Source organism: Dioscorea cayenensis, chromosome 18 (genome assembly GCF_009730915.1).
Source record: "Dioscorea cayenensis subsp. rotundata cultivar TDr96_F1 chromosome 18, TDr96_F1_v2_PseudoChromosome.rev07_lg8_w22 25.fasta, whole genome shotgun sequence".
Taxonomy (NCBI): Eukaryota; Viridiplantae; Streptophyta; class Magnoliopsida; order Dioscoreales; family Dioscoreaceae; genus Dioscorea; species Dioscorea cayenensis.
The window spans coordinates 8,363,672-8,372,929 of NC_052488.1; the positions used below are offsets into that span (position 1 = coordinate 8,363,672).

Below are 9,258 nucleotides of genomic sequence, written 5' to 3' on the forward strand. Positions count from 1 at the left end.
GCTTAATTGTGGTTAGGGACCTTCCACCTGGACCAAACTGTTAGGTCTACAATTAGGAAGAGATTTATCACTTGGAATCCCTAGAACTTATTGCAATTCTATGCGAGTGCGAGGTTGAGAGGTTATTCAATCTCTCCCCTGGGACATGTTTAGAGTTAGGCATAGTTGACCTTAGATTTTGGGACTATGTAATTAAGGATTTCCACGACTCACTTGCATTGATTAGGAAGCATAATAGAGCGTTCTTGCACTTGAAATGATTGTCCTAGGCGGAGCAATATCCGGATATCCCATCTTTATCGATTGCCTTACCTTCTCCTTTACTTGTGCTCTCTTACTTGTTGTTTTTACTTTTGAGAATGGAATCATTGTCACACATATCACTATTCATCTTCCACATAGCTAAGAAGCGAATTAAGCGTTTTTATTCCCTACTCCCTATGGATACGATACCCGCTCATCCGGGATTATTACTTCGACAAACCCTTGCAATTGCAGGATATACGCAATGGGATCTTGTCAAGTTTTTGGCGCCATTGCCGGGGAGTAGGCGTTTAGAGATACTTTGCATTTTGTTTTCTTAGCTATTTCACCGTACATTCTATTTCATATCTTCTTATTCTATCATCGTTATGATTTCTTTTTCTTTCTTTTTGGGTGCAGCTCCAGGTTATGACCCGAGGGAACCCCTCAATATTGATTGAAGGAGATCCCGAGTTTGAACCTACACTCAGAAGAAATGGGAAAGATCCTATGCAAGAACAGTCTAATCAAGATGATTTGTAAGTGGAAGAATCTGAAAACATGTCAGAACAGAATGAGCAACAGCAAACATTATCCGATTATGCCAGACCTTCATTGTTGGGGACATAATCGAGTATTGTGCGTCCCCCGATTAAAGCTCAGAACTTCGAGCTGAAGCCGACATTCATCCACATATTTCAGAAATCTCCACAGTTCAATGGTTTGGCCGATGAGGATCCAAACAGTTATATAGAGAGTTTTCTTGAAGTGTGTGATATGTTGAAGATAAATGGGGTGACGGATAATGCCATCAAGTTGTGAGCCTTCCCATTTTACCTAAAGGGGAGAGCGAAGCAGTGGCTACACTCATTACCTAGAGCATCAATTACCACACGGAAGGAGATGGTAGAAGCTTTTCTTGCCCGTTATTTCCCTCCCGGAAAATCCGTGAAGCATAGGAATGAGATCTCATCCTTTGTTCAGTTAGAATTGGAGTCTCTATTTGAGACATGGGAAAGGTTCAAGGAGCTACTGAGAAAGTGCCCGCAACACGGATTTCCAGAGTGGATGATTATTCAGACCTTTTACAACAGTTTGAACCCTAGTACAAGGAAACTATTGGATGCGGCAGCAGGAGGTACCTTAGGCATCAAGACCCCCGATGAGGCCCGTCAGTTAATTGAAGAAATGGGGTTAAACAGCTACCAATAGAATGCTAGGGAGTAGAAAAAGGTAGCCGGTCTCCATGAGATAGATGCAGTAACTTCATTGGCGGCTCAAGTGGAAAATTTAAGTAAGAAGTTAGATCTTCTAACTTCAAATAGAGTAGCGGCCGTGACGAATTGCAACGGGTATGGTGGAGGACATGCTCCCTCCGATTGCCTGATCTCTATTGGTGATGTATCTTCGGTGGAGAACGTTGATTTTGTAGGTAATGGCATGAGACCTCAAGGAAACCCATATAGCAATACCTACAATCCGGGTTAGAAGAATCATCCCAATTTCTCATGGAGCAATCAGGGTCCCCCAAAGGCCATGGGGCCACCTGGTTTCCAATCACAACAACAAGCCTCAAATATAGAAAACAGAGTTTCAGGTTTGGAAACCCGAATGAATGATTTGGAGAAGGCTTTGACTAGATTTGTGCAATCTGCAAATACAAGGTTTAAATTAGTTGAGGCCACACTTCGCAACCACACCGCCTCTTTACATAACCTTCAAAATCAGGTGGGGCAAATTGCGAAGTCTCTCTCTGAAAGGCCACATGGAAGCTTGCCGAGCAATACAGAGACCAACCCTTGAGAGCAGATGAAGGCGATCACTTTGAGAAGTGGTCGTGAGGTTGAAGGTAAGCTTCCGAGTGAGATACCAAAAGAACACGCACCCGAGGTTATAGAGGTAGAAGAGGGAACAAGCAAAGATAAGGAGGTGGCCCACCTTTCAAGCTAAGAATCCCTTATCCCTCTAGATTGAAGAATGACTAAGGGGATAAACAGTACAAGAAGTTCCTAAGTTTGTTCACGCAACTCCACATCAATATTCCTTTTGTTGAGACATTGGCCCAAATGCCTAAGTATGTGAAGTTCTTGAAAGACTTGTTGACCAACAAAAGAAAGTAGGAGGAGAGTGCTTTGGTGATTCTAGATGCTTCATGCTCGGTGGTGTTGCAAAGGAACATGCCGAACAAGAAGAAAGACCCAAGAAGCTTCATCATTTCGTGTACCATTGGCAATATGGGTGAAAAAATGGCATTGGTGGACTCAGGGACCAGCATCAACGTCATGCTATACACCTTCTTCCGAAAGTTAGGCTTGGGTGAGCCTAGGCCCACTCGGATGACTTTGCAATTGGCAGACCGAACGGTGAGACATCCGAGGGGTATCATCAAAGATGTACTTGTCAAGGTAGACAAGTATATATTTCCTGTAGACTTTGTGGTACTAGACATCGATGAGGATGCGGATGTACCCTTGATACTTGGGAGGCCGTTCTTGCGGGCTTCCAAGGCATTGATTGACATGGACAGCGGAGTGCTAACATTGAGAGTTGGAGATGACAATCTCACATACCGTCTTGCTGAAGCCATGCGGCATTCTCTTGATTTTGATGACACTTTATATTTTTGAGACACTACTGATGAGATTATTGATGAATACATGTAGGAAATGTTCAATCCGAACCTGTACGAGGGTTTGTTCGACCAAGAGGAGGATTATGAAGAAGTAATGATGCTTGGTTCGACGGAAGAAGTACCATCTACCCCGGGGATCTTAAAGAAGGTGCTTCAGAAAATGAAGAGGGCTAGGAGACGCCACCGGAAATGCTCCAAGGCTGTTGGAGACGTACGTGAACCGAAGAAGTTGGATGAACCATTGCTAGGTGGCCCCAAGCCCGATAATACACCCTCTACCTTCAAGAGATTGTGCTCATCATGCTTCCAAGTCATGGGTAAGAGGGCAACATTCATCTATGAGCCCCCGAGAGGTAAGACAAGGTATGTTAAGCTTAGTGACGTTAAACAAGCGCTTCTTGGGAGGCAACCCAAGTGTTTCCTATTTTTCTTAGTCGAATAATGTAGTATTTTGCATGAATAACTTGTTGAGTGTTGGTGTCTTGATTTTTAGATGCTTGTGCTGCGATTTTATTTTTAGGATTTGAGGATTCATCGTGTGTTTTCATGTGGATTTGGCGAAGTTGGGTCGGTTGAGCTTTATTTCATGTTTTTCCCTGGTAAAACTTGCATAATAGGGCAGGCTCTGAGTGTGTAGACATGTTCAGAAAATTTCCGTACGCCCGTGGATTTGCACTGCGAGCTCATCCAGAGAAGGCGCAGGGGGGTGCGGGTGCCCCTGTGAACGACCATGCAAATATCGCACGCCCGTGGGTAATTTCCGCACGGGCGTGTGATTTCCTGCAGAGTTTGGCAGATTATCCCGAGAGCACACAGGGGCGTGAACTCGCCCTTATGGGTGACCTTGTGAACTTCGCACGGGCGTGGATAATTTCTGTACGCCCGTGCGAATCTCTGCAGAGGAGCTCTCTCCATCCCGAGAAGGCAAAGGGCGTGTGTTTGCCTTTGTGAATTGGACCTATGAATGTCCACTCCCGTGTGGCATTTCCGCACGAGCGTGCGAAACAGTTAGGAATTTTCTCGGATGTCTAGAGAAGCTACAGGGGCGTGCGGCTGCCCTTGTTGGTCGGGCGCACGGGCGTGGGTATTTTCCCGAGAGCGCATAGGGGCGTGCAACTTCCCCTGTGCGGCTCTTTTATGGAGGCGCACGGGCGTGGGTAATTTCCGCACGGCTGTGTAGATGTACAGAATGCCAAAAGCCACGATGTCTTTTTAAGGAATAGCCGTTCCTCTTCTTCTTCACATCCTCCGTTCATCTGAGAGAACTCTCACATCATTTCCTGACCCCTTGGCGCCGATTTGGTAGGATTTTTATGCGGTTTTCCGACCGAATCTAAATTCTCTCATCTTAACTCATCGGTCAGACCTATTCTTGATTTCTTCATCAATTCATGATTTTCTTCAATGAATCTAGTTAATAATGCTTCGTTTCTTCAATTAGAATGATTATTCATGATTAGAACGGAGTTAGAAGTAATTGTACATTGAATTTTTGGATTTTTTGAGGCGCGGCCCTGCGATTTTCATACCCCGTGGATCCACACGGGCGTGCAAAAATTCCGCAAGACCGTGTTGATTTCTGCAGTTTTTGTTAATTAACTTGTTTGATCGATTTCCTTTCAAATTTTGCAGATTATGGCACCTCGGTCAAACAAGCAAGCTGATAAGTGGCCCCAAGAGCCATCTCCCGAACCCGAGATTATAAGTTTTACCATTCCTGAGCATCACGCGAGGTTCGAGCGGTTGTCTAGCCTCAGATTTAGCTAGACCAAAATCCCTGACGCTAGCACACTAAGGGAGATTCAGTTAGCTGAGGCTATGGGAAGAAATCGAGGGTATACTTGCGGTTGGCAGCTGGGACCGTTTACTATTAATTAGAGACCCGGCCATCCGTATACTGACGGTCGAGGTGTTAACCTCGTTCGAGTTCGATCGCTCATACTCCAGTTTCGACAACATTAGTAATATTCAATTCAGAGCCCTCGGACAGCATCATAGCTTGAGTGTGACTTAGTTTTCGATCTTGATGGAGTTATATGATGCGGCTTATACTGAGATAGAGGAGTATGAGCAGCTGCCCACAGATTATCTTGGGAGTTTGACTCCGCAGCGTGCGTACATCGCATTATGTGGGTAGGGGCAGTATGAGCCTGGAGTTTTGAAGGCCAGTTGCCTTTCTCACCCTAGCTACAGATACATTCACGCTATTCTAAGTAGATCAGTGAGCGGGCAAGGCGACAGTACTGGTGTGCTTAGCTGACATGAGCTTTTATATCTATACTCGATGGTGCGGCATACACCGATACACTTAGGGCATATCTTGGCAGAGTACATACGACACCAGGGGCAGTATGCCAGACTTGGAGTGATTTTCTCTGGCCCCTATATCACGAGATCAGTCATTGGTATGGGATTACTTGACACGATTAGAAGGGCTGAGAAGGTTACTATACCTGCTCCCTTGGGCATGGAGACACTGAGATTGATGGGGATGGTACCGAGAGTTTGGACAGGGGTTTACGCCTTAGTTCTACCGACTCCAGAGATAGCTACGGACGAGGGTGATGAGGACGGGGCATCTCAGCCTGCTCCCGAGCCTCAGGCAGCACTGATGGAGACTGAGGCACACCCAATGGCAGAGGACGCGCCCCCCATACGTATGTTTTCACCATCTCGAGCCCATGATCGCTTTGAGAGGGTCGAGAGTGCTTTAGGAGTAATACAGAAAGAGGTCGTTGAGGCCCGAGCAGAGATTGCCGAGATCAGGTCCACGCAGGTTGCTCAGTACACAGAGTTCATGGCACGTTTTGACGTATTACAGCAGATCATAGAGCGAAACATTGCCTCATCATTTGTCTTGCGACTGAGGACTCCTTAGGCCCCTTCGGCATCTCTAGCATCTTCCCCATCACCTATACCAGCACCGGTGGACCTACCATGTACTTCCTCACCACCACCACCAACAGAGGACCCAGAGCGCAACACCGACATTTCATTTTATTTCCATTTCTTTACTTTTATGCACTCTATTTTGGACTTGTTCACTCAGAAAGGACTCTCCTTCTGAATTATTTTCATTTTGTTGTCTTGAGTTGTATTCATTGCTCTATCTTTTATATACTCTAGTTGTTTTGTTTTTGTTAAGCTTCACTGAACCCTCTCGTGTATGCGTGCAGATGGTCTTGTCATTTTGGGAATTGAGACTTTGTCATGGGCACGGCCAAGGTGCTTCGGTACTTGGCCGTGCAATCTTCACAACCCGTTGGAATACTACTCCCAAGGATTTAGCTTCATCAAACGCGACATTAGGAATCTGGGGAGTATTGTTTTGATTGCTTCTCCCACATATATTCTCGATTGATATACATTATGAGTGAGCTTGCATGTGTACATTAGGGACAATGTACAACTTAAGTATGTGGGTGGAGTTTCATAGTGCACACATCTTTTCTATTATTCTTGATTGATATACATGCTCACATATCCAATGGCGGTTCACCTTAGTTGCACTGATTGCATTCTTGAGTTTAGAAGAATTTTCAACATTGAATAACTTCATGCTCTAGTTTTATTTGAATTTCTAGGAATTTTCGCCCGATTTACATTCGTTGCAGTACTCATTCTTTAAACTCTTTTGGAAACTCATGTTTGACGTTAAAGGGACTAGTTATAGTTGTTTCTTGTGCTAAATTATGAAATAAAAAAAAATTAAAATGAGAAGAAGGAACAAAATAGTTTTCTTGTTTATTTTGCATTTTGGGTGGAAAGAGCTACCACCTCGAAAGTGTGAAACCCACCTTAGCGCCCGCTTGGGAAAGGGCTACCTTAGAGAATGTGTGAAGCTACTACCGTCTTTGAAATTGGTGTTGCTTACTTGTTGTAGATAAATAAGTCCTTTATACTTAGAGCTTTGAGGAGTATACTTTGGGTTGACTTGAATGAGTCCACACACTTTCATGATTTCGGGTTTGTTATCCTTTTTGATTCAAGTTTTTAGCTAGAGCTTCGATTTTTCATGTTTAGTGTTGAAATTTCCCTTACTTGTAGAATGCTCTCTTTGTATACTTTGGTGAACCTAAGGCCAAGCACTTCCAATATTTCCGTCATCTACGCACAAAATGTTTAATTTTTGCTTGAGGACAAGCAAAAGCTTAAGTGTGGGGGAGTTTGATAAGTGCTCGTGCGATATGAATGCAAAGCATTCTTTCCTTATGTTAAGCATTACCTTTCTCGGGTTTTTACACAAATATGTGTGTTTTTATGTTACTTTTATGCAGGTAGGGTTGTGAGGCTGATTATGAAGAAAAGAAGCCAATGTGGATCATAATGCACCGATTTTGGAGGAAATCTTGTTAAGGTTCAAACGCGAAGACATAAGTCGGGTGTGAGATGCTAGAGTGTGTGCCAACCTAATTTTATTTGAGTTAGTACAACCATTTGGAGGGGCACAAGGGCAGTCATACTCAAGCATTCCGACTTATGCATATAGAACAAGATCTCCACCAACTTTTCCATCATTGAAGAAGCAAAGCGATCCACAACGTGAATGTGTGCCCGTTTGCATTAGCTCAATGAAAGTAAGGTTCAAACACTGTTCACACCCGGTCGAGAAAACTGCAGAATAGAGAATCCACACGGGCGTGTGGAAATTCCATAGTGGCGTCCACAGGGGCATGTGGATCCCCGATTCTAGCACTATTTAAAGCCGATACAGGCCCGATTTCATTATTCTTTTCTCCATCTTTTCCTCAACATGAGAGAGGGTTTCGGCTAGGGTTTTGAGACGTATTAGCTAGGGTTTTGGAGAGGTTCTACGGCTCCAACATCGTCATCTCTTTGGAAAAAGTGTTGTAGGGGAGTTTCCGTCGAGGCGTATCCTATACCGGACAAGGGGATCTTTGGACGATGAGTAGAGAACTTTCCACAAGACAATCGACACGACTGTCGAGGGGGTTTCTATGGATTCATTGTTTTACATTCTATTTCTTTGATTGTACTTAGCTCCATGGAGAACTAAACCCCTAGTGGGTACTTGGGTATTTGTGAACCCTAGGATGTATTCATTTCTTTAAATCTCTTTGTTATGCTTTCAATTAATTGATGGTTATTGTGAGTTCCAACTTTGAATGCTTGATTGTGTGAATACTCCCCTAGAGTGACACTAGGGTTGAGAGTTCTTGTTGGTAACCTTGTGAGTGAGTGACACACCATGAGTGTTAGACAAAGCTAGGTTGGAGAGGGTTGAGAGGGTGAGTCGAGAGGTACAGGAGCGTCCCCTTTCCCCTCCGATGTGTTAGATTCTACCACCATTCCTCGAGTTCTTTGCAGCTACAATAGAGTGAATGGTCTAAGGGATGACTTTCCGCTGGGGCTTAGTTGCGGGTGCAACAGAGTGAAGCGCAGAAGTGATCTTCATATCTATGGTTTAATTGTGGTTAGGGACTTTCCACCTGAACCACAGGGTTAGGTCTACAATTAGGAAGAAATTTATCACTTGGAATCCCTAGAACTTATTGCAATTCTATGCGAGTGCGAGGTTGAGAGATCATTCAATCTCTCCTCCGGGACATGTATAGAGTTAGGCATAGTTGACCTTAGATTTGGGACTATGTAATTAAGGATTTCCATGACCCACTTGCATTGATTAGGAAGCATAATACATGGTTCTTGCACTTTAAATGATTGTCCTAGGCGGAGCAATATCCAGGTACCTCATTTTTATCGATTGTCTTACCTTCTCCTTTACTTGTGCTCTCTTACTTGTTGTTTTTACTTTTGAGAATTGAATCATTGTAACACATATCACTATTCATCTTCCACATAGCTAAGAAGCAAATTAAGCATTTTTATTCCCTACTCCCTGTGGATACGATACCCGCTCATCCGGGATTATTACTTCGACAAACCCATGCACTTGCGGGATATACGCAAGGGGATCTTGTCAGTAGCGGAGCGTCCCCTTTCCCCTCTGGTGTGATCTATCCTACCTCCAAGTTCCAAGAGTTCATTGCGGCCATAGTAGAGTGAATGGGCTAAGGGATGACCTTCCGCTGGGGCTAATTTGCGAGTGCAACGGAGTGAAGCGTTGAAGTGATTTTAGCATCTATGGCTTAATTATTGCTAGGGATCTTTCACCTGGACCAAAGGGTTAGGTCTATATATAGGAATAGGGTTTATCACTTGGAATCCCTAGAGCTCATTGCAATTCTATGTGAGTGCGAGGTTGAGAGGTTATTCAATATTTCCTCCTGGACATGTATAGAGTTAGGCATGGTTGACCTTAGATTTGGGATCATGTAATTAAAGATTTCCACGAATCATTGTTGCTTAAGTTAGGAAGTATAATAGAGGGTTCTTGCACTTGAAACGATTGTCCTAGGCGG

The 9,258-nt window shown here is 44.1% G+C and overlaps 1 non-coding gene across 1 annotated transcript; it reads right to left on the reverse strand.

Annotated features, from left to right (window-relative positions):
- Nucleotides 1–1,194: 1,194 nt before the first annotated feature.
- LOC120283083 lies at nt 1,195–1,301 on the reverse strand. Its single transcript, XR_005543084.1, has one exon. It is a non-coding gene; the product is annotated as a small nucleolar RNA R71 (small nucleolar RNA).
- Between the last annotated feature and the right edge of the window lie 7,957 nt (nt 1,302–9,258).